Source organism: Helianthus annuus, chromosome 2, assembly GCF_002127325.2.
Source record: "Helianthus annuus cultivar XRQ/B chromosome 2, HanXRQr2.0-SUNRISE, whole genome shotgun sequence".
Lineage (NCBI taxonomy): Eukaryota > Viridiplantae > Streptophyta > Magnoliopsida > Asterales > Asteraceae > Helianthus > Helianthus annuus.
Genome location: NC_035434.2, coordinates 81,623,981 through 81,650,048, shown reverse-complemented (window position 1 = coordinate 81,650,048; position 26,068 = coordinate 81,623,981). Strand labels below are relative to the sequence as shown.

Sequence of the window (26,068 nt, the reverse complement as noted above, 5' to 3'; positions counted from 1 at the left end):
GATATTCCGAGCACTTTTATACGGTAAATATAACGTGCATACATATTTCAAACATCTAAATTCGAATATTTATTTCACACCACGACTTCATACATTTTCTCTAAAATAAATATAACGATTTATATTTATTTCAAAAGTCGAAATTTATATTTCAAATGTCAAGATTTTGAATATATCTATACTATATATAATATACATATCCAAAGGACTTCTTAAGGTCATTGAAATTTCTTTAAAACACCCCTAAAGCATTATTTACAAGTCTTTTAAGCACCATTGAACTTCAGTTTCCAATTATACCCTTTCCCCAAACTAAACACGCGTACACAACTAGGGTTTCTCTCATCCTCTCATTTTGTCCGCCTCTCATCCTCTGCTCTCTCTCTGTGGCGATTTAGGGTTTCTGCATACCATTCACATCCGCCTCCATTGTTCTCTCTCTACGTTCATGGCGATTTCACCTGTCTCTCCGGCGATTTCTCTCGGTACCTTCTTTTTAACCCTATCGGCATTTTGTTCTTGTTATTTGACACGGATATGTGAAATTGTAGGGTTTTCTTTCACCGGACGGCGATGTATTTTCCGGCATAGTGACACAAGATCGACTCGACTTCTCGGTACCGTCTTTTTAACCTTATCGGCAATTTTTGTTTGTTATTTGACTTAGATCTGTGAAATTTTGGGGTTTGTTAATAATTATTTAGAAGGGGTTTGTTAATAATTGATTTTATACTTGGGGTTTGTTAATAATCGAAAACATACAGCAAAAATAGTGGTTGGGAACCACAAATCCGCGACTGTGGTGACTTGCGGTGGAAGACACCATGTGCAAATCCACGACGAGGTAAGATTAGGTATCTGTAATATTCATTCCGATTTATAGTTGGTAGTTTTGGTCAGATCTAAAGTTTAACCATGGCGATGTTGGTTTTTTAGACGAATGGAAGCAGTGGTGGTGACTACCGACGGCGGAGATGAAGGCCTTTTTTGTTCTAGGGTTTATGCCCATGAATTGGTCATGGGTTTTATTTTTTTTTCTTTTAGAAGGCCTTTTTTGTTCTAGGGTTTATGAATGTATCTAAGTCCTCACAACTCACAAGAGTTACAATGCTCATAAATTATATATATTTTTTTTGACAAATTTAGAAGTTTCTGGATAATGAATGCATATAAGATATCTTGTTACTAATAATTATAGCAAATAGATTTGAATAAAAATATAGCAAATTCTTGGCAATGGGGTAAGTATAGATTAATCTGAATGAATCAAAGGTTCTGTTTGAACTGCTGTTCTGAATGCAAAATTACTGTTCGATAAGTTATCTGAATGGGTATAAAATGACCATTTTAACCTTCAGTATGATCTAACATTGAAAGAAATATATGCAGATCGATAAGGAGCGTGCCGGTGTGCTTGTTGGAACAGGAATAGGAGGTCTTACTATGTTTTCCGACGGAGTTCAGAATCTAATCGAAAAGGGGTACAAAAAAATCACACATTTTCATTCCTTGCGCCATAACAAACATGGGTTCGGCTCTGCTCGCTATTGATCTTGGATTCATGGGTCCAAATTACTTGATTTCAACCGTGTGTGCTACTTAAATTATTGCTTTTATGCTGCTGCAAATCATATTCGAAGACGGGAAGCTGACATGATGATTGCTGGTGGCACTGAAGCTGCCATTATTCCTATTGGTTTGGGTGGTTTTGTGGCGTGCAGGGCCCTTTCTCAGAGAAATGATGACCCACAAACGGCTTCTAGACCATGGGATATAGACAGAGATGGTTTTGTCATGGGTGAAGGTGCCGGTTTTCAAAACATTGCTTAAAAACCACAAATCCAAATACCCCTTGATCGTGAGATGGCACGAGATCACCAAACTTTTTTAAGAAAAAAAATTATTGAACATAAAGAATATATATTATTTGAAGGTGATGGAGAGTTTAGAACATGCAATGAAAAGGGGTGCACCAATAATCGCCGAATACTTGTGACGGTTAATTGTGACGCTTATCATATGACTGATCCACGATCCGAACGTTCTTGGTGTTTCTTCTTGTATTCAAAGCAGCCTTGAAGATGCTGGTGTGTCACCAGAGGAGGTAATATTTTCAATATAATATATAAAAATAATTTTGTTGAAACATAAAATATAATTATGTTACATTATGTAAACATAGGTTAACTACATAAATGCACACGCAACGTCAACATTGGTTGGTGATCTGGCGGAGGTAAATGCTTTAGAGAAGGTGTTCAAAAGCACTGATGGGATCAAAATGAATTCAACCAAGGTGAGATATCTTTTCTGTCATTTGTATTCTTCACATGTTAATATTGACAACATCGGTTAATGATAAAACTTGTTTTTGTTTTAGTCTATGATTGGACACTGCCTAGGTGCAGCCGGAGGTCTAGAAGCCATTGCTACGGTCAAAGCCATTCAAACAGGATGGTTGCATCCCACTTTAAATCAATTTGTATGTTTTATACATGTGCTATATCATAGTTGTTAAAAGCCATCGCCTCTTGCGCCTAGGCCCATTTTTCAGTCGAGGCGAGGCAGTTGCGCTTTAAGTCGAGGAAATTGCGCTTTAATTATCCAGGTGATGGTTCAGGCGCACATTCCGGCGAGATTCTTAGATTCCGGAGAGTTTCCGGCTAAATTCTCTAAATTCCGACAAGATTCTAGCCAGATTTCTACTTTTATTCAAGGAAAAACTACTTTTCTACACTAATACACTAATATTTTGGTACTAATTAGATGAGATAAGTGTTACATGATAGACTTTGTTTATTTTATTTGAAGAATAGTATTTTTTTTCTAATACATAATATATTTTTAAATTTTTTTTCATTATGCGCTTTATTTTTCTCAGGCCCTTGTTTTTTTTTGCGTTTTACGCCTAGGCCCCAGGCGAGGCCTATGCGCCTTGAGTGCGCTTAGCGCCTTTAATAACTATGTGCTATATAAATTGAATTCTCCTTAAGTTGGTAAATTGGACAAATATTGTGAATGGGTCGATTCAGGTTATTTTTCGGGTCAAAGAGTCAAACGGGTTGAAATTGGTTGCTGTAAAATATCCTATGGATGTCTTAAAAGCTTTTTTTTCTTTTACAATCATAGAGGCACTGATCACTTTTTCTCCAAAACAAGTTTATTTCATGTATAATTGATGATAAACAAAGCTACCTGGTTTTCCTTTTTTGTTTTTTTTTTCTGGAACTGATCATGCATGCCCTTTTGGATCACATTGTGGTGTTTTATGTCCATTTTTTGATCCCATTTGTAGCCACGTTTTAAGTTGTTGTTTATCACGTTTACACTTCTAAATCTGCAATATGTTTTGTAAATGGAATTGGAATGATTACTGGAACCATAAGTTGTATGCCGCTCTTTATCGTGTTTACACTTCCCAACCCATCCATTTTGTTGTGCAGGTATGGTACAGAGCTTGAAAACAAGAGAAGAATATAAGAAAACCATGTTGAAGACATAGAGATAATTGTTAGAGATTTTTTTATTATATATTTCCTTATTAGGGTAGGATTAAATGTGATCTTTTAAGTGATTTGTATAAACGAGTTAATCGCGATTAAGTCAAAAGGGAAAACGAGTTCAGATGTAATCGGTTTTTTGGCCGTTTCGCCTCAGACTCGTTTTTTGGCCGTTTCGTCTCAAGGCGCGCCTTGAGGCGCACGCCTCAAGCGTTTTTTAAAATCATGAAGAAAGCATATAGTCACACCCAAATTTATGTTTCATACCTTTTGTCTTATTAATAGCGTTTACGCAGGACTTGATGTTGATGACTGGCCCTGTACTTTCAGTTTGTGGTGCATGAACCCAGCCCTCGTGTTCAAGAACATGTCTGATGGTGTTCTTTCAGAAATTTTAACATCCGGGTAGGTGAAATTGAGTTATCGGAAGTTAAACATGTTGACTCAGATGCGAAAGTCAGCGTTGCCAAGATTGTCGATGGTTACCTTGCTGAAATCGCATAGGAGCCGAATACTTCGTTGCTAAAGTTTGCGGATCTTGGGGATATGGTGTCAGGTTTACCAAGACGATGGGATTTATCACACAATCGACATGTATCTTAAGGTCAGTTTAAGTCCCATTTTTTCATTTCTTTTGTCGGGTTTGCCTAATCAAACAACTGATTTTATATTCAAAATATTTACAGGAACACCCCTGGATGGGAAAGAGCATAAAGAAACGAGTATGCAGACTAATGGATTGCAGAAAATTGTCACCGGATGCTTGCAAGCACACGGTTCAAAACGAGCGGCTCCCTTTACGGGTGGTGGTGCAAGTCCTCTTTTTTGAGCAGCTATGAGTCACATCAAGTGGTGGGATGGCGGCGGAAGCCGCCATGGGCCTGCTTCTGGGGTGATGCTCGACCCAGAAGTTCAGGCAATTAAAATAGCTACAGATGCAGACCCAGAAGTTCCTCATTCAAGTGGCATCCCTGCAAGGTATTAGAAGGTAAATAACTTTCATGTTTGTTTGCTTTTAGTCTTTTTTTGGGGTCAAAATAAACTTGTGATCTCATTGCATCTTTGTTTGCTTTCATCACACAGACCTGTTCTCTTCGCTTACCTGCTTTTTCTCTAAAGACGGGAAACACATATGCGACTGTCAGCTTGTATAACAATGTCATAATATCTACGGTGATGCTGGTAAGTTGTTAATAGAAATATTATAATAGGGGTTGTGATGACGCACAAATATTAATTTAAGTATTTTCTGGCATTTCCACAAAGTTATGATTTTAATAAAACGATATTCAATAGTTAGATGTCTTATTGTCCCATTATTTTACAATCTATCAAACTGACATATGCATAAATGAGGAAAGCATACAGTCACACCTAAATTTATGTTTCATACCTTTTGTCTTAGTAATAGCGTTTATGCAGGACTTGATGTTGATGACTGGCCCTGTACTTTCAGTTTGTGGTGCATGAACCCAGCTCTCGTGTTCAAGAACATGTCCGATGGTGTTCTTTCAGTAATTTTAACATCCGGGTAGGTGCATGCATATTACATTGAATTGTTTTGGTAATACATATTATTTTCTTGTTTTAGTATCCTGTTATGTTTTTTTTGTTAGTCAGACCGTAAAATCTTCAATACAGTCTCCCTGCTTAAATCTTCAGCCTTTACAGTTTATACATGTTATAAGTGCACATTGCATCCTTGTGAGCCTGTGAGGCTAAGCAATTACCATGTTTAATAGTGTCATCTTTTTAAATCAGTTAATAATCTGATGGCAGGACTCTCTCACCGATGAGCTCCTTCCAGTCGGAACTTGGGATTCAGTTCGGAACCTCTCTTGTGGCTCCACATGTAAACTTAATTCGCATTTTGATCTTTTTATATGAAAGCTATGGGCTGGTGTGATCCACTTGTCTTAATGTTAAGTATGTTGCCAATGTTGTTTCTTCTACTTTATTGCAAGTCCTTGTTACGTTACGTGAAGGTAGTGTTGTGAGCCCACCTGACAAGTGTTGTGAGCCCAATGTTAAGTAGGTGGCCCATGTTGAGAAAAAATGTGTTTTAATTTGAAGATGGTGACTGATGGTCACTCGGTTCAACAAAAGGCCCACGTATTGTTTTTTTTTTGTGCCACAAGTTAATTGCATGGTGTTTCATTGCTATTGGATTGAAGGCCCAAGTCGGGTTTTTTTTTAAAAGCTTGAAGCTACGGTTTTGAAAGCCTGAGGTTGGGTTCGAGATTCTTTGGTTAAAGATCCAATATTAGGGTAATTAGCAGCTGCACCCTTTTTTAATATTGTTTTATGGGTATTTTGTATAAACCATCCGTTTGATGAGGTTTGGTTTGTTGTCAGTTTGTGAAACCACTTTATTAGTAGTTTTCCTAAATCCTGTTTTGGGTGACTCTTTTACGAATAAGATTTAATCATTTTCTTAACCATACATATGATATGAGAGTGTTTTTACAAACACAGAAACTAATAGAAGTACCATACAGAAGGCCACAAGATGATTGATAAACTAAACAAATGACTATCGGGTTGCAAATTGAAATAACCTAAATCTGTTTAGTAATTTGACATAACCTACCCTTTTAAATCCTTTTTATTAAAGTTAGCAGATAAACATGTATATGTGTCCCTTTTTTATCTAAGACTGACCCATTTAGCTAAATATATAACATACCCAAACTTAAACTAAATCCAAATTCAATTGAATTTAAAAAAGTAAAAAAAAGTAATTGTAATAAGATACGGTTTTATTTCATATTAAACTACAATGTATGTTGAAATATGAACATCAACTATATCAATCAATCCTAATATATGACAAAAAATAAAAAACCGCCCCGACTAATGGTTTGGTTAAGTCATAACAAATTCATCGAAATTATGATTTGTTTTAGTTTTGGTGTGTGGCATGCTTGAATTGAGGTTTGTAAGGCTATAGCATAGATAATCCACACTCATACTAGACATGCTATACGATGTATCACAAAAGGATTAATAAACTAACACAAAACGACTATGGCGTTGTAAGTTATCGTCGCTGCCGCATCGCGCGGGTTATCCACTAGAAAAATGAGTGCCAACATATCACGAATAAGAAAACTAACTTAAGTACTATACAATATATCACGAGACAACTCATAAACTAATGGTAAATGAGTATCCTATTGTAAATCGCCACTCCCGCTGCATCGCGCGGGTAAATGGCTAGTATATGTAGATATATATATACGCACACATCTTACTCACTTACGTCTTACGAAAGCTAAGAAAACCGTACTACTATTTATCTACGCCTTCTATTCGCGACGACTAATACCACTTTGTAAGTGTACTTATATTTATATGTATATAAATATATATCTTAACACTCGAAAACTAAGTCGATTTCGTGACTTAGTTTTATCCCGATTATAAACGGGACCAGATAACCAAGATTTTGGTTATTCTAAACCAAAATAATAACACCTTAGAATCGTTTAGTTAACGATTCAGTAGAGCTCGGACACGTAGTTCAGCTACGTTTGTTTAGAAAACTCATAAGTATTCCTTCGTAGGAATGTCATAGGTCCACGCTAGCCAATTCATGTTCTTGGAACGACACTACGGAATCACGCTAGGCTATGATTGCACATGGAAGTCCAGGTGAGTTCATAACCCCCATTTTTTTACAGTTTTACATTTTTATAAATGTTTTCGGGGGTGGAAAGACATGCAAGTTTTTGCAAAAGTAAATAACTTTTCGATGAACGAAAACACATATTTAAACCATGTTGCAAATGATTTTCAACGAACTTGAATGGTTTACGAACGCTTTATACCAAACATACCGGTTTTACAAAACACACGCGTAATTACGAAACGTGCATGATTTTCATGTCTAGAGACGGGAATGTCCTAGCTACAACAACGAGACTGGGTTTGTCTGCGTACGTAAAACGAGACCACCCAGTGAGTTCATGTCCCCCTTTTCTTTTAAACGTTTTCGGTTTTATAACTCTCGGGGGGAAATACATGTTACTATGGTATGGTTAAGCAACAAAATGAATTAGTAGAACACGTGCGAATAGGCTGATACTTAAAGCACCATTAATCTTGTTTAAGACCACGGAACAAAGGGGGTAGATCTATCGGGTACAGGGCGAGCCCCACTCACGAGTCCTTGTGTGACCACATGGAGTTTCCTTTGTTACCCTCGCCGGGTGGACCGGTACTAAATCGCTTACGGGTTGGTGGCTTCCTATGTCGGCACACATATTAATGTCCTAGCTACACATTAATGATCAACATATTCATTTACGCTTTACATGCCGAATTTCGACAGCTAAACTTTCAAATGTCTTTAAGATTCATTTGACATAAACTCACAAATACATGGATTTACAAACATTGGTAACGTTTTCAACTTATGTACAAGTAAGAGGACGAGTTGGTCCTGCTTACAAAGACTATTGTGGGCTAGACTCACAGTTTTTCATATATCATGCCAAGAAAATAATTTTACTATATTTTCTAAAAAACTTTTAAACTGGTTATCAAAAAGATTTATTTTAAATCTTTTCAAAACAAACTATGAACTCGCTCAACTTTATGTTGATTTTTCGCATGTTCTTTCTCAGGTTGCAAACTATGGGACGGTTGGAATAGGAGAACCCATGGGAATTCGAGTACTTAGCAGGCGTTAAATTTCTAGATGTCTTAGCTTATTTGCTTCCGCTGTGCAATGAAGATACTAGTCCAGTCACGCCAGCTCTGATATTTCGGGGTGTGACAGTGTCGCCAGATCTTTAACGCAAAAACAACTGCGCCAAGCTCTAAATCGTGAGTAGCATAGTTTTTCTCTTGTACCTTGAGTTGACGGGAGGCATAAGCTATAACCTTGTCCTGCTGCATGAGCACACAGCCCAAGCCACGGTTCAAGGCACCACAATATACCACAAAATCGTCATTTCCATTAGGGAGAGCGAGGACAGGGGCATTACAAAGAAGATTCTTCAGAGTTTGAAAGGATTCCTCTTGCTTGGGACCCCAAGCAAAAGGTTTCTCTTTCTGAGTCAAGGAAGTAAGAGGAACGGCGATCTTCGAAAAGTCCAAGATGAATCGACGGTAATAACCCACAAATCCTAAGAAAGAACGAATCTCAGATGCAGATTTAGGCGTACTCCAACTCTTCACAGCTTCGATTTTAGAAGGGTCAACATGAATACCTTGTTTACTAACAACATGCCCGAGAAATTGTACTTCATTAATCCAAAAATCACACTTAGAAAACTTAACGTACAAGCGTTCACCACGTAAAAGTTCTAGCATCAAGCGTAAATGTCGTTCATGATCTGCTCTAGTTTTCGAATAAATAAGAATATCATCAATAAAGACTATCACAAAACAATCCAAGTAAGGTTTACAAACACGAATGATAAGATCCATGAACACGGCGGGTGCGTTGGTCAAGCCAAAAGGCATAACCACGAACTCGTAGTGCCCATAACGAGTGTGAAACGTAGTTTTGGGGATATCATCTTCGAGAACATGGAGCTGATGATAACCAGATCGATGGTCGATTTTCGAGAAACAGGACGCGCCTTGTAGTTGGTCAAATAGATCATCGATACGTGGGAGAGGATAACAATTCTTAACGGTGAGTTTATTAAGCTCGCGGTAGTCGATACGCATACGAAATGAACCATCTTTCTTCTTGACGAATAGAATAGGAGCACCCCACGGGGAGGTACTTGGGCATATAAAGCCTTTGTCGAGCAATTCCTGAAGTTGGCTGGATAGTTCTTGCATCTCGGAAGGTGCAAGTCGGTAAGGAGCCTTGGCGACAGGAGTCGAACCAAGGATGAGTTCAATACGAAATTCGACAGATCGAGGAGGAGGAAGACCAGGAAGATCTTCAGGAAAGACATCAGGGAAATCACGTACTACTGGAACATTGCTTATGTCCTGTCTCTTGCCTTTTTGTTCCACCACGTGGGCCAAGAAGGCAAGGTACTGTTTACGTAAGCACCTGCTTGCTTGAGTACATGACATCAACTTCAGTCCTCTAGAAGGTCGGTCTCCATAAACGTGCAAAGTATCACCAGACGGGAGAGGTAAGCGAACAAACTTTTCGTGGCAAGCGATCTCGGCATGATTCTTACGCAACCAATCCATGCCGATTATGACATCAAAACCACCCAATTGCATGGGTATGAGATCAATAGTAAAGACATGGTCGTTAAGAGTCAAGGAACAGCCGCTGAGAATAGAATCAACTAGAATAGACTTACCATCGGCAACCTCCACCAAGAACGACTTAGGTAGTTTAGAGCGTGCACAGTTTAACAATGATTCAAATTCTACGGACACAAAGCTTCTATCGGCACCAGTATCAAATAGTATCAAAGCGTAAAGATTATTGACGAGAAACGTACCATTAACGACGTCATTGTCGTTACGAGCTTGATTAGCATTGATGTTGAACGCTCGTCCTCGAGCGGCTGGTTGTTGTTCCTAGTTCAGCTGTGGACACTGGTTACGGAGATTAGTAGTGTCTCCACACTTGTAGCATGCGCGAACAGTGGTGACTGGCCTATGATTTTGCGGAGGTGCTGGGGGAGCTGGTAGAGCAGCCTGAGCTGGTGCTTTCTGGGCTGGTTGGGCCGGGTTAACTTGACGGCAGTAGGGAGTTGTGTGATCATAGCGATTGCAATTGGTACACAGACGGCAAGCAGAGACAACAGGATTATGAAAGTTACAAGTTGCGCACTTAGGATGAATCCCAGTGTACGACTTTTTGTTTTCCGGTGTAGGAGGGTTAGCAGCAGCAGTAGTGGTAGCAGGCACAATAGCTTTGCCTGCAGAGTTGGCATTTGCAGCAGGGACAATGGCATTGCAGACAGAACCCTGAGACTTTTGCTTTTTGTTTCTACTGCCACTGGGCTGCTTGGTAACTTGGTTCGCTGATTTGGAGGGAGCAGAGTTTCCAAACTGTTTATCACGAACACGGTTGTTGTTTAAACTTGATGCAAGACGGTAAACTTCTTCAATAGTCCCTAGCTGAGCTGCTTCAATCGAGTCACGCATGGCAGGAGGTAACCCATTGATGTACTTGGTATCATGCGCTTTGGTGTAGAAACCAAGTAAGGCACGATTATGCTGAGTTGCTTAAAACGGGTAGTGTAGGCCAAGTTGTCATCTCTAACCTGCTTGAGATGCCAAAACTCTTCCTCAAGCTTCAGCTGTTCATGGGGAGGGCAGAATTCGAGTATCATCAATTCTCGCACCTCAGGCCATGGAAGAGCATAAGCTTCTTCGTTGGAGCGGACGTTTCTCTTGTTCGCCCACCACTCTAGAGCTCAGCCTTAAAGCATGCCAGTTGCACTCCTAGTCTTTAAGTGTTCTGGGCACTCGCTGTTGATTAAAGTAACCTTGATGTTGTCGAACCATTCCAGCATAGCAATCACCCCATCACTGCCCGTGAAAGGCTTAGGGTTGCAAGAGACAAATTGTTTGTAGCTGAACTTCGTAGGCTTAACTTTCTCTGTCTTAGAGTCAACAGAGGAGGGAGGAGTGTTTGAACCCTGGATCTCAGTGACGATCTTTGGCACGATGCAAGCAATCTGATCGGCCATGAAAGGCATCATTTTCTTCTGAGAGTTGGTTCTGGCTTTCTTGAGAGAGTCGGATAGTTTACGGGAAGACATCTAAAGATCCAAGAAAAGGATCGAATAAGTCTAGATCATAGAGTCTCATAGTATATAGTTTCACACACGTTCACATAAAGGCTCAAGTTTCACCAAACGTTCAACAAGTTTCACATAGTTTCAACATTCTCACCACAAGTCCGCAAACCCACGACTTTTGCATGGCACGTGGTACGAAAGTTCGGTAACATGTCAGAAACACATATATATAGGAAGTACCAACGACATATCCACCATGTTTCGGGCATGTCACGTCCGTCCCGTCGTGCGGCGTCATGTTATGGGTCGTGTTTTGCCAACCACAAAAATACACTCCATCATTTTCACGCGTTTCAACCGGTTACATACATATAGATCCAACAAATAGTTTCACATAGTTTGACATTCAACATTCTCATCACAAGTCCACAAACCCACGACTTTCGCATGGCACGTGTTACGAAAGTTCGGTAACATGTCAGAAACACTAATATATAGGAAGTACCAGCGGCGTATCCACCATGTTTCGGGCATGTCACATCCGTCTCGTCCTTCGGTGTCATGCTACGTGCCGTGTTTTACCACTTATAACAGTACACTCCATCACTTTCACACACATAGATCAATCAGGTAGTTCCATATGGCTTAGCGTTCAACATCCTCATCATCGGCCTGCAAAACACTAGACTTCGCATGGCACGTGGTACGAAAGTTGGTTACATGTCGGAAACACCTATATATAAGAAGTACCACCATGTTTCGTCCATGTTACTTCTGTCTCGTCATTTGGTGCCAGGTTACGTTTAGTGTTTTGCTACCCACACAGCACATTCCACATAGATTAACCAAGTAGTTTCACATAATATCACGTTCAATCATGTTTCCCATAGTTTAGTCAAGTTTCCACATAGTATAACACAAGGAGTAAAGCTTCATAAATTTAGTTTGTTCCTGAGAGATTATGATTATTAATATTTTTGATTGCAGAGGTATGTGCGATTCGTGTAAAAAGTCTTAAAATGAACAAAGAATCAAGTTTAAACCACTCATAAAATCGAGATAACATAAAAGACGGGCTCGCAAAACATAGGATTGTTCCGGGTAGAGGAACGTTGACTAACCAAAGTGAATCGAATCTCTCTCGAATTGAAGTAGCGTGTCTTGACTTACTTAGACAAATACGTCATCGATGTTAGGCCTACGATATTTGTCCTTTTGGTCACTACATCTTCCTAATTGAGCGGGAATTTCGAGACTCTGGAGAGATAGAAAATCAACAAGTAGGACTGGTTATCAAGGTGTGAGTTTCACCTCTATCTTAACAATTTCGTACCCTAACGGTGTCGGTGCTTATCAAAGGACAAGACCTACTAGAACATGATATGGAAATTTCCCTTCAAGATTTGGATGTCACTCCTGACTTGGGGGTAAATCTCGTGCAAAATACAAACACAGCATAGCAGCGTTTCCAAAATATCCAAGTGTATATTGTGTCAGCCTTAAGAAAGGCAAGTAAGTTTAACAGGAAATGTGTTGCTAGGAAGCAAGTAAGGTAGAATGCATAAGTCTTAAACAACAGATAAGAGTCAAGGTTCCTAGAACTATAGACTAGGGCAAGTATTCCTACTTTTCCTAATTCCCTATAGTTATGGCTCTGATACCAATCTGTCACACCCCAACCAATGGTGGAAACATCAGGGCGCGACACTAAGCGTTCAGATTGCTCATGAGTTTCCATAACACATAGTTTCAATATAAATTAATTCATTTCATGCAAAAATGGTCTAGGCATCAACAACAATCAAGATCACAAGTATCAATACAAATCATCAAACATTGTTCAAAAGTTTCTAAATTTACTAAGATGTGTTTCTAAGTAGCATCTTAGCAAGTTTCTTGGTTCCTCGGCTACTATCAACCTGCAACATGTATTAAAATATATCAACAAGAATGTTGGCGAGTATACAAGTTTTAGGACATAGTAGTATAATAGTATAAAAACATTCCAAAACTCATATCCAGCATAAACACATATAACAAGTTTCACCATACTATTAAACACAGTCCAAGTGATAGCCCAAGTTTCCAATGCGTTAACCGCTTTCCCAAGACTCAAGGAAAGCAAAAATGTCTCCTACTAACAATACACCAAAGACTAACGGGGAGGTGCATTACCCGTATAGCGCTACCATTGTTAAGGCGGAACTACACACAAGGATTAAACGCTAACATAGCATAAAAGTCTCAAGTTTCACAAGTATCAAGTTTCCATGTTTACAGCGGATAGAGTAAGTTTCAAATAAATTTCAAGTGTCAAGTTTATAGAATACATGTTGCATCCCAAAAGTGTATAAAACAAAAAGGGATCGAGTATACTCACAGTGGGTGCTAAGTATCAACACCAACTAGTTGGATCGAAGGAAGCTCTGGGGTTAGCCTGATTATAGTTAATAGTGTAAGCATTGAACAGAAAGTCGAATCAACGAATAAAAGTGTCTGACAGGTGTCCGGATCGGATGGTCATCCAGACGGATGGTCATCCGGTCAGATGACCATTCGGCCCAGATGAGACCCCTCCAATCGGACGGTCGTCCGATCAGTAGTGTGTTTGTGAACTGGTAAAGTTTCAAGTGCTGAGATCATAGTGTCCTGTAAAACAACAAGTGTAATGACAATCAGACCCTCTGGACGGATGGTCATCCGATCGGATGGCCATCCGGTCAGACGATCATTGATGTGTTTGCAAAATGTTTCAACTTTTGAAGTTTTCGTTGTAGCATGAGTTCAAGTCGTTCAACCTGATGGTCATCCGGTCAGATAACCGTTCGGTCGGATGACTGTTTGAGTAAAAGTCTCATAGTTCAAAAATCCTGATTTAAGTTTTGAGAGTTAGAAAGGATATGTGACAACTCGAGTTTCTGAGATTCCACTTTTGCATTTATTGCGCGTTAACTGTTTAATTGTTTGCTTATACGACTTGTTTGCTTTGTAACCGTACACGTTTGATATGATAAAATGTATTGTGAGTATTATATGCATTTATGTTTGTTGATATAACATGAGACTTGTTTAGAAAACTTAAACTGTTTAACACATGAAAGGACCCGACGAAACAAGTGATTCTCCATGACCAAACCCGACGAAATAGGAGTCTGTTTCGTCATTCCAATCTCGACGAAACAGAAGTGTTTCGCCGAGCCCAGTTTCGCCGAAGCCCAGTAAGGGCCCAACTGGTTACACGGAATATTTATCCAGTATTCTGTTCCATTCGTAACACTTTTGGCAAAAGTTGAAACCCTAGAGCTCTCCTGTACATCGACGGCAGCCCCTCATCATCCGAGAGTTCACCTATTTCGTTTGTATCAATTGCTTAGCTTTCCGGTTAGTCATTGCTAGTGCTTATTGGTTTATAAATTGTTGATGAATATCATGATGATCTGTGAATGCATGACTAGTATGATTTCTTGTTAAGCGTTGGTATAGAATAGGATGTGTTGACAATGATTAATGATGGATGTTTGTGATCTTGACGAGTTGATTAATGTTTAATCAGGATGCTTGTTGTTGTCAAACCGAATAGGATGTTGATCGATGAAATAGATTTACTGATATTATTGAATCCGATGCCGTGATTGTATGTGAATGGGCTTGATGTTCTTGTCAATTGGATGTTAAGTATTGGAACTATGTATACCGATTTGATGAATGTTGTATGATTTCCGTATGATTACTGCAATCCATGAGATCGATGATTTGCTGAATGAGTGTATGATTCTGTATGACGGCAGTTAGGGTTTAGGTGTTTTACGTAGCTGTTAGAATGACGTAACTGACACCTCAGATGAAACACAGGTGACGGCGAAACAGGAGGGGGTGTTTCGCCGAATGGGTAATCTGCACAGTAACTTAATTTAACTATGTTAAGTGTTAACTGGATTGATTAACTGACGTTAAGTGTAAAGCATGACTTGTATGAGCATGAATACGTGTTTTGTGCTATTTGATGATCACTGATCCAATATCCGTTATAATTGTGCTTATACGTGAACTTCGTGAATATAAGCTGATTATGTACACGTGCGTACTTTAGGACTTAACTGATTTTTGTGAGCACATACCTTAGCATACCGAGCAAACCAAGGTGAGTTCACACTCTTACCAAGGCATGGGATTCTCGGGGTTGGGAATGGGATTGAATGATTACTTGTACTTACATTGTTACTGGAATTACGTACCACCGACCCGTTAGGGGAAAGTCACTTATAGATACGGCTAGACTAGTAATACCTGGGAAGCCCCCACTAATCTTCGCACACATGCCTGAAGGGCCGCGATACAAGTATATACGATACATGGTTTGCTAAACAAACATACGGTTACGAAATGAATACTATGACTAAACAATCAACTGTGAACTCGCTCAACTTTGTTGTTGACTCGTTGTTACATGCTTTGCAGGTCAATAGGTACAAACAGAGCTTGCACTGGGAGGCGTGGTCGTTGTGGACAAGGATCGTGGATGCTTTGTTAAGACATTTATAACGTTTCAAACTTATCATTACTTATGTTGGGTTTTACTTTTATGCTTCCGCTAAACAATGAAACTAACTTATGTTTTGAACACCTTTCATATTATTGGGTTGAATTACATTTACAATTTACATTGTTCAATATGATTGGTGGCTTGATCCTTGTCATGTCACGCCTCCATGCGGTGGTACTCCGCGTGTGGATTTTGGGGGTGTGACAGATTGGTATCAGAGCCATTGGTTATAGTGAACTTGGTTTTAATAAGGGGAAAATGTTGTTATTAAAACCAGACTATAACCTATACAGTGCTCAATGATCCACAACGACGCTTCGCTCCACGTGCAAGACTCAACACACTAGGTACTACTATTCATGTTTACATTGCCTACTTGCTATCTATTGGGCCTCGGTTTTTATTATCCCGGCTCATGTCATTAATGACCTGGAGAAACGTTTGTGTCGTTTTCTTTGGAATGCGGGTAATACTGGTAAGGTTAAGGCTAAGGTTGCGTGGAATGATGTCTGTCTTCCGAAATTGGAGGGTGGCCTAGGCATTAGGCGAATTGGGGATGTAAACAGAGCCCTAATCACTAACCATATTTGGAGCATTCTGGTCAAACGCAAGTCTTTATGGGTGCAATGGATCTATGATCATAAAGTGAAGGATCAGAATTTCTGGGAGATTCAATGTAGGGGTAGTATGAGTTGGGGGTGGAGGAAGATTCTATCCATTCGCAACATTATTCGGCCTTTCGTTTGGAAAGTCATTCGATCTGGAAGGCAAACAAATGCTTGGAGTGATAACTGGTGTCACTTGAGCCCTCTCAGGTCGATGATAACTCCAAGACGTATTGCGAATTCGGGTTTTAATCTCAGTTCCTCGGTTGCGAACTTACTTGACGACAATGGTTAATGGAAATGGCCTCAAGCATGGTATGATCTCTATCCAGTTTTGATTGGGTTGAGCCTTGATATGCCTAATCCTCAGTTACAGGATCTAACGGTTTGGAAGGATTCGGAGGGTAATCGACGCCACTTTAGCTTGTTGGAAGTTTGGCACAATATTCGTACCCGAGACACTCCTATTAGCTGGGCAAACATGGTTTGGTTCAGCCAGTGTATTCCACGGCATTCATTTCACCTTTGGTTGGTTATAAAAAATAAGCTGAGAACTCAGGACCGGCTGCGAGTATGGGAAGCGGGTAGTGAAACAAATTTAAGGCTCATGTGCTGTCCTCTTTGCCAACATGATCGAGATTCAAGAGATCATCTATTTTTCTCTTGTGCTTTTGCCTCGCAGGTCTGGATGAACGTAAAGACTATGGTTGATATGGACACTGTTACTGGATCTTGGGCTTCAATTTCGGCGTGGATGGATCAGCACTCGAATTCAAAAACATTAGATCGTGTGGTGTGTAAGTTGGTGGTAGCAGCTGCGACTTATTTCATTTGGCAAGAACGCAATAACCGGCTCTTCACCATAATTCATTGTTCGGTTAGTCAGGTTGCCGAGAAGATTAAAAACACGGTTTGGCTTCGGTTGACGGATTTCAAGCTTCAAAAGCATGTGGATTACAATAGAGGTTTGACGAAGTGGCAGATCCCAGCAAGGGCGCTGAACGAAGACCCGGGTTAAAGCAATTCAATGGGTTGACTTTAGATAGATAGAGCTTGGGTGGTTGTGTTTTCTTTCGGGTTGTATTTTGTTTTGGTTGTCTTTTTGTGGGTTGTTGAGGGTTGTGTTGTGTTTTGTTTTGTTTCCTAGTCTTGGTATGCTAAGGCTAGTTCGTGTGTGCTATGTCAGGCACACAGTTGTTTTAATTGCCATTTAATAAAATTTACCAGGGTAATACCCTTTACCCATTGCCTACTTGCTAGATTACATAGAACTTTGCTCATGGTATGCTTAGATAAACGTAACAATTATTGCTTGAGAACCCTTGTGTGCTTACTCTCTTCTGTCATCGCACTTTTCGCGAACCTCTCTCACTTATGTTGCCTTTGATATGAAGATCATGGCTGGACGCATTAACATGACACAAGCCCAATTGACGGCTCTGATTAACGAACAAGTTGTTGCGGCACTTGTGGCCGCACAAGTAGGAGGTATACCCTGCAGTAGTAATTCACACTAGGATCTTTAGATCCTACACTCCTAAACCAATTCTTGTGTTTAACCTTGTCCTGATTCTTATACGCAACAGGTCAACACGCTCAGCCACCTGTTTGCACTTTCAAGAATTTCATGGACTGTCGTCCCAGCACATTCAGTGGCACTGAAGGAGCAGTTGGACTCCTCCATTAGTTTGAAAAGCTCGAGTCCGTTTTTGAGAAGTGTGAATGCCCTGAGGCTCGCAGAGTGAAGTACGCCACTGGAACTCTAGAAGGCTTTGCGCTGACTTGGTGGAACGTGCAAGTTCAGATGTTAGGGTTGGCAGCTACTAACGCCACCCATTGGAATGATTTCAAGGAACTAATCAAGCGAGAATACTACACACGAGATGACATCCACAAGTTAGAAGTGGAGTTCTTCAATTTGAAAATGACGGGGTCAGAGATCGAGGCTTATACGAAAAGGTCAAACGAGCTAGCCATCTTGTGTCCAACTATGGTGGACCCTCCTATCAAGCGTATTGAGTTGTACCTCAAAGGACTAGCACCAGAAATTCAAAGTCATATGACATCGGCCAACCTTGATAATATCCAGGATATTACACGTCTTGCTCATCGCCTCACAGATCAGGCAGTGGAACAGAACAGGCTGCCCAAACGCATCAGTGCTGCTAATGCTACTACTTCCGCTACTCCCAGTGACAACAAGCGGAAATGGGATGGGGATTCCAGCAAGGGTTCAGCTACAGAACAGTCTCAGGTTCAGCAGCGAAAGACTGATAACTATCAGAGCCCTGGTCAGCAATTTTCTGGCAGTCAGAGACAGGGTGGATATCGAGGAAACCTTCCAAAGTGCAACACTTGCAACAAGCACCACAATGGCCAGTGCAGCAAGGGTCGTTGTCAGCGGTGCCTCAAGATGGGTCATGAGGCTAAAGATTGCAGGAGCTCACGACCTGCGAATCAGAATCAACAACAACAACCACCTGCTCCACGAAACCAGTAGCAGCAACAGCAGCGAGGCAATAGGGGATGCTATCAATGTGGTGCTGGAGGCTACTTCAAGCGAGACTGCCCCCAGTGAAACCAGAACCAGAACAACAACAACAATAATCAGGGCAATGGGAACAACAACAGGGGAAACAATGATGGAAACAACGTCGCTAGGGGTCGTGCATTTGTGCTGGGTCAGGGTGACGCAAGGAATGATCCTAACGTGGTTATGGGTAAGTTACTTCTCGAAGACGTTTATGTTACTGTATTATTTGATTCGGGTGCGGATACCAGTTATATGTCTCTGAAAATTAGTCAAATGCTCAAGCGCACACCCACACTTTTGAACACTAAGCATGTCGTAGAGTTAGCGAACGGTAAAAGTCTAGAGGCCACACACATAGTTCAGGGTTGTAATCTTATTCTCGCTGGTCAGACTTTCTCTATTGATCTCATTCCCATAGCTCTGGGTAGTTTCGACATCGTCATTGGAATGGTTTGGTTCTCCCAACAGCAAGCATAGATCTTATGCAAGGAGAAGATTGTTCGTATTCCTCGTTCTGGTAAAGAACCTCTCGAAGTTCAAGGCAACAAGAGTGGTGTAGTGGTTGGCATCATCTCCTTCCTGAAGGCTCAGAAGTGTTTGCGAAAGGGCCACACTGCCATTTTGGCACTTGTTACTGAGGCATCAACGAAAGAGAAGAGATTAGAGGATATCCCAGTTGTACGCAATTTTCCTCAAGTGTTTCCCGAAGATTTACCAGGGCTACCGCCTCATCGCCAGGTCGAATTTCAGATTGAACTAGCTCCTGGAGCAACACCAATAGCTCGTGCACTGTATCGCTTAGCTCCAACTGAACTGGAAGAACTGTCCAAGCAACTACAAGAACTCTTGGATAAGGGTTTTATTCGTCCTAGCTCTTCGCCCTGGGGAGCTCCAGTATTATTCGTGAAAAAGAAGGACAGTACCTTCAGGATGTGTATTGACTACCGTGAACTCAACAAGGTGACCGTAAAGAATCGCTACCCTCTGCCGCGTATTGATGATTTATTCGATCAGCCACAAGGGTCGAGCTACTACTCAAAGATAGATCTGAGGTCAGGTTACCATCAACTGAGAGTCCGGGATGAGGACGTCTCCAAAACAGCATTCAGAACTCGCTACGGCCACTACGAGTTTCTAGTTATGCCATTCGGATTAACAAACGCGCCTGCAGTCTTTATGGATCTTATGAACAGAATGTGCAAACCCTACCTAGACAAGTTTGTCATAGTCTTCATCGACGACATCCTGATCTACTGGAGGAACACGAGCAGCATTTATGACTTATTTTGAAACTCCTTCGAACGGAACAGTTATATGCCAAGTTTTCGAAATGCGACTTCTGGCTTCGTGAAGTTCACTTTCTAGGCCATGTGGTAAATAAGGATGGGATTCATGTTGATCCATCCAAGGTAGACTCGATCAGGAACTGGCCTGCACCACGTACGCCAACGGAAATACGCCAATTCTTGTTAGTGCATTAATGTCTATCGCCTCCGTCAATTCAAAACCGTAGCTGAAACTGTTTAATTCTAGGCTTTACATTGTAATATTAGTTAAAATAGCACGGTGGCATATATGTAATTAATGAGAAATCTCATTAAGCCCCTTGGCCTATAAATAGGAGGCTTATGCCTTAGATTTAGATCTTTTGCCATTTGAAGCTTTGGAGCTTAGAGGTTAAAGAGAGAAGCTAGAGAGAGAAAGTAGAGAGAGAAAGGCAAAAGGTGATTCACGTTGCTTGTACGATTTCATACGTTTCTGTAGAATCACAGATTGAGTACGTCTCGTGTGTTCGGTCATTCACGTTCACGGATTCCGCACATTGAACGTGTCATTCGCAACCGTTTCGGAGTCAAACCGGTCCTAACAAGTGGTATCAGAACAGGAGCTCGATTGCACGGATCAAACGTACGAATTCGCACAGAAATTCATCAGATTCAGAGTCGATTTCACTCAGATTTGTCAAAATTCCTTCACTTTTTCATCTATTCACGTTTTTAACTGAAAATCACAAAATTAAACGACTTTTTACGGTTAAAAATTGCTGATTTTTTGATATGTTGTGCGAAACTATCTGATCTACAAGCCTACAAATTTTCAGGTCAATATTCTAAGCCATTTGGGAGAAATCTGAATTTTTGTGATTGTTTTTGCTGAAACTGTTCGTCACAAGCTGGTCAGATCTGTTCGATCGAGTGGCTCACTCGATTGGCTAGCATAGTGTTGTTCAAATGAGTGGCTCATTCGATCGGCTAGCAAGCCTTGTTTGATCGAGTAGCAAACTCAATCGGCTAGCATTTATAAACTGTTTCAAGGCGACACCGTTTCTGTTCGATCGAACTTCCTACTCGATAGGATAGGCTAACCATTCCACTGACACTGCCATTCATTAAAACTTTGACTTTGTTGACTCTGGCCGATCGAACAACAACACCAAACGGCCAGCAACTCCTGTTCGATCCACCGTCATATGCATCCAATCGAACAGCATATAGCATCTCTAACCGTTTCATTGCACCTTACATCATTTCATTGAATTTGCATCTAACCTGATCAAGCCACGTAGTCAAACTCATTTAAACAATTCTGTTAAGTCAACAAGGTTATCAATTCAGTCATAAAGTTGGTCAGATCACGTGATGAAGCAGACTTGATATTATAAATTTACATGTGAACACATTAATCTGGTCGGCTATATACATATAAGGTCCAATCAAAATTCATAAAGTCATATTCATGTGATGATTGTTTCAGTTGTCAGTTGCATGTCAAAATTCTTAGTGTGTGAGATTGTTAGAATCGAGTCACATGTTAGTATTTGAATAACTGCTTTTGATAGTCAATAAGTGTATGCTTCATTAATAATTCTCAATCAGATATCACGTGATCTAGTCGGCAAGCTTTAATTGAAAATATCAAACTTTCACGAGTAGCAAAGTTGATCGAGTAGCATAATCGTTCGGTGTTAGCATAGTCGTTCGGCTAGCAAGTTTCTTGTTCGATCGAGTAGCATAAGATTCGGCTAGCAAAGTCCTGTTCGTTCAAACCTCTCACTCGATCGGCTAGGAAGTGTTTCAATCGAGTAGCTCACTCGATCGGCTAGGAAAAGTTTCAATCGAGTAGATCACTCGATCGGCTAGGAAGTGTTTCAATCGAGTAGCTCACTCGATCGGCTAGGAAGTGTTTCAATCGAGTAGCTCACTCGATCGGCTAGGACTTCTGTTCGATCCACCGCCATAATCAACCAATCGAAGAGACTAACCGTTCCTCATCACGTTACTTTCATTTAATGAGTTGACCTGTTGACTTAACCGATCGAACTGTCTAATCGTTTACACTGCAACACCTTTAACAGCTTTTCTGTTCGATCGACCGACATTTGCAACCAATCGGTTAGCAATTCACATCACTTAAAGTCAACACATTCTGAAATAGTCTGTAAACTTTATCCGTGTTTGCATCTGTCTTCTGTTTGTCACGTGAATACATCATCGATTGCTTGTGAACATATTAATGGCCAAATGAGATTTCAATAAGTAATAAAGTTGTCGGCCATTGATAAAAGAATCTCTCATTCACAATAACCGACCCATGTGCATGAATATTGAATATAATCGGTCCAATCAAGTATGTATTAGTGGAATAGTAATGATGTGCTTTGACTGAAGACATATTAATGAGATTGTGTTTAATATCAACCTTGTCAGCTATTATATTTCAGTAGTGAATAATCATTTTGTTGGGAAGTGATAAGTGGCATAGTTTCATTCGGCCAACCGATTGATCAAGTTTTGTCGTGTAGTGATTTTTTGTGTAGTATCTTCATTCGGCTAGCCTAACCGATCGGCTACCTCAACCGATCGAACAAAACTCTGTCCGATCGACCAGCATACTATCCTATCGATCAACCTCCCGTCCGATTCAAGTTGTTGAAATTTTTTTTGAACTAATCATTTGTTTACGTGATTGATTCAGGTGATTCGAGGTGATTAAAGAGAAGAAAGCATCATGGCTGAAGAGTTTTACAACACGTTATACAACGCGTTTACATCTGACTCGTCTGAAACATCAACTGTCACACCAAAGTCAATAACAAAAACAATCAATGAGAACATCAAGCATGATAACTTCTATGGAACACATTCAAAACCACCAACGCTCGAAAGTATTGAATATTACACTTGGTGGAAAGAACGGTTCATCAATTGGGCAAAAGCGTATGCGCATGAAAGCTGGTTCTGTCTAGAGTTTGGATACGAACGGCCAAAAGATGATAAAGGCGAAGAACTATCGTTCAAAAGATTTTCCAAAGATGACAAAGCAGAATTTGCCGCCGAATAGAGAATGATTGCGTTGATCCAGTCAGCTATCAGAAATGATATTTTTGCATTACTTAATCATGATGGATCGTCAAAATCAGTCTGGGAAGCTTTACGAGTTAAAGCTGAGGGGGGTAAACAGATAAAAAAGAACAAAATTGCATTGCTTAAAAAAGAATTTGATCTTTTTGACAGTTTAAAAGGAGAATCAGTGAGGCAAATGATAGAGAGATTCTGTCACCCAAAAATTGAACTTGAAATATTTGAGATAGCAAAAACAAGAGAGGAAATTATCGATAAAGTGATTGAAGCGTTACCACGAGTTGACCAGTGGCAAACGTTTGTTTTTATTTTTAAAAATGATGCTTTATATGATACGATTTCTCTTGATGCATTGTTTGAAAAGATTGAGAGTCATGACCTGGAGCTGCAGAAACAAAACAAGATGACTGATTCTTCACATGAACAGAATGTTGGCTTGTATTACAAAAGTAGTGTACCTTCGGAGAAAGGCGTTGGTTAACCAAAGACAGCTTTCAGTGGTGAGAAGATGAAAGAACCACAAACAACGTCCACAAGTCATCATTCTGGATACCATTCATCTTCAAAATCAAGTTCTGATGAAACTGAGGAGATATTGTGCAATATTGCTCTTAAGTTGAAGAAGTCTCCGGCAATGAGCATTAATGCTGCTAAACAACAAATGAGTTTTCTTGCATCGGTTCTGGAATCATATGAAGGTCTTGTAGCTGGCAAAATTGGAAACTCAGAATTAACCAAAGAAGACTACAACCAGATTGATCCGGAAGAGATGGAGCTCATAGACATCTGTTGGTGTTTAGCTAGTTCTATCTGCAGAGCTCAGAGGTATATGGAGATTACTGGGAAACAATCATTGGGTGGTCCGTCAACGAAGCTTGGATTTGACAAATCAAAAGTGACCTGCTTCAGATGCAAGCAAAAGGGTCATTTCAAAAGAGAGTGTAAAAATTCTGAAGTTGCTGAATCTGAGAAACCTTTCAACGATGATTTTTACCAAAAGGCAATTTATCACCGAAGCAGAGAAGAGCCAAAATTGATCGAAGATAAGCCCAAGGAGAAATCAAGAGCTTGTTTTGTAATTCACGATGATGAAGGCTTTGACTGGAGCGAAATTTGTCCAGAAGAAGATCGTTTGGAGAATGTTCGAAAAACAGCTCATGGCAGGGCTATAACAGAGAAAAGAAAGTTCATTTTTGTTGCTGAAATTCAAGATGAAAACAAAGACAAAGATACTGCTGAAATCCGTAAAGAAAACAATGAAGAAAAAGAAAAAGTTGAGATCAAGGAGAAAACTCGGGAAGAGATCTTGAATGAGAAAACTTATCGAGAAAGAAATGTTGTTTTCAACAGAATGGATGAGACGCAGGAAGAGTATGAGAGTGCTGTCAGCAACAGAAGATGGGATAAGAAGAGAGAGTGTTACTACAACAGAGAAGGAGAACCTGTTGTTCCAAAGAAAGACATAATCTTCGAAGATGTTCTTCTCATAATTCCTTCAAGAGCCGAGTACTATAGAAATGTGATGAAAGATGACAGATATGCAAAAAGGCATGAAAAAGAAATCAGATATGCCATGTTATCGTGTCTGAGAAAAAGGGATGAAGAAAGAATGAAGAAGAGTGTTGAAGAGATGGTGAACAACCTGAAGAAGAATGCTGAAGAGGTTAACACAGAAGTTGTTAAAGTTGAGATTGTGAAGGAAATCAAAAGTGAAGAGGTTGTTAAGAAAGAAGTTGAGAAAGCTGTTACTGAAGAACAGCAGATTGGAGAAGAGATGAGGAAAGAAGAAGAAGAAGAAGTAAAGAATGAGAATTTGGAAGTTGATGATGATGTTGATGAAGTCGGTATTAAAGGCAAACAGAATGTTGATGATCAAAAACAGACAAAGGCAACAAACATCGAAGTGCCAATCACTGAGGTAAGTTCTGATTCTAACATCTTGTCTGAAACTGTTGAACAGTGCAAGAAATGCATGGAACTGTGCAGAGCTTGTACTGAAAAAGATGAGCAATTCAGAACAAGAGATCTTGAGTTTACAAAAGTTGAAAACATTTTCAAAGAAAAATGCAAAGAAATACTAGAAAAAGAAAAAGTTTTTAAAGAAAATGATGAAAAACTTTCAGAAAAATGTAACAAATTAGAAAAAGAAAATGAAGTTTTAAAAGAAAATGTTTTGAGAATGACAAATGAATGTGAACAAAAAGAAAATGTGGTTCACGAAATGGAAAAGGAATATGACTCTATGAAATTAGCATATCATATTACAAAAGAGTCATATGAGAAAGTGAAAGATGAAATGAAATATGCTCAATCAAGAATGAATTATCTTTCTGAAACAACTAAGGAGCTTAAACGAATGTATTCTATAAAACAAGATGTTGTTAATTCCTATATTGAGGATGTTGCTAAGCTAAAGCGACAGATTGCTGGTTTAGAACAGGATAACAACAAGTTAAAAAGTTATCACGTGTCGTCATATGTGCTTGAATGAATTTTCAATATAAAACCGGGTGATGGTGAGTCTGAGCATAATAAGAAAGGCATTGGCTCAGAGTTTCATCAAGTTCCACCACCGAAAAAGTTTGCATTTTATGATGAAGAAAAGGTCGAGAAAGCTTTCAACATGGTAGATCAATTGCCAGATAACATTGACATAACCTATTCCAAATCTGATGATTCTCATGATTCAGAGGTGGTAGGTAAAGTCGTTGAAAGTGTGTTGCACGAAGAGTTGGTTGATACAGGTAAATCTGAATCACAGGATGAAGATGAAGGAAATCTTCATGATGGATATCTGAAGAACACAAAATCCGAAAAAATTTTGAATGATGATTCAAAAGGATTGGTTTA

General features: G+C 39.8%; 1 long non-coding RNA gene and 1 pseudogene across 1 annotated transcript; both read left to right on the top strand.

Annotated features, from left to right (window-relative positions):
* Window positions 1-324: 324 nt before the first annotated feature.
* Window positions 325-2,613, top strand: LOC110916852 (annotated as a pseudogene).
* Window positions 2,614-3,553: 940 nt separating this feature from the next.
* Window positions 3,554-5,892, top strand: LOC110916864. The gene is made up of 6 exons (XR_002580090.2): window positions 3,554-3,905; window positions 4,057-4,104; window positions 4,187-4,488; window positions 4,584-4,682; window positions 4,923-5,031; window positions 5,280-5,892. It is a non-coding gene; the product is annotated as an uncharacterized LOC110916864 (long non-coding RNA).
* Window positions 5,893-26,068: the final 20,176 nt, after the last annotated feature.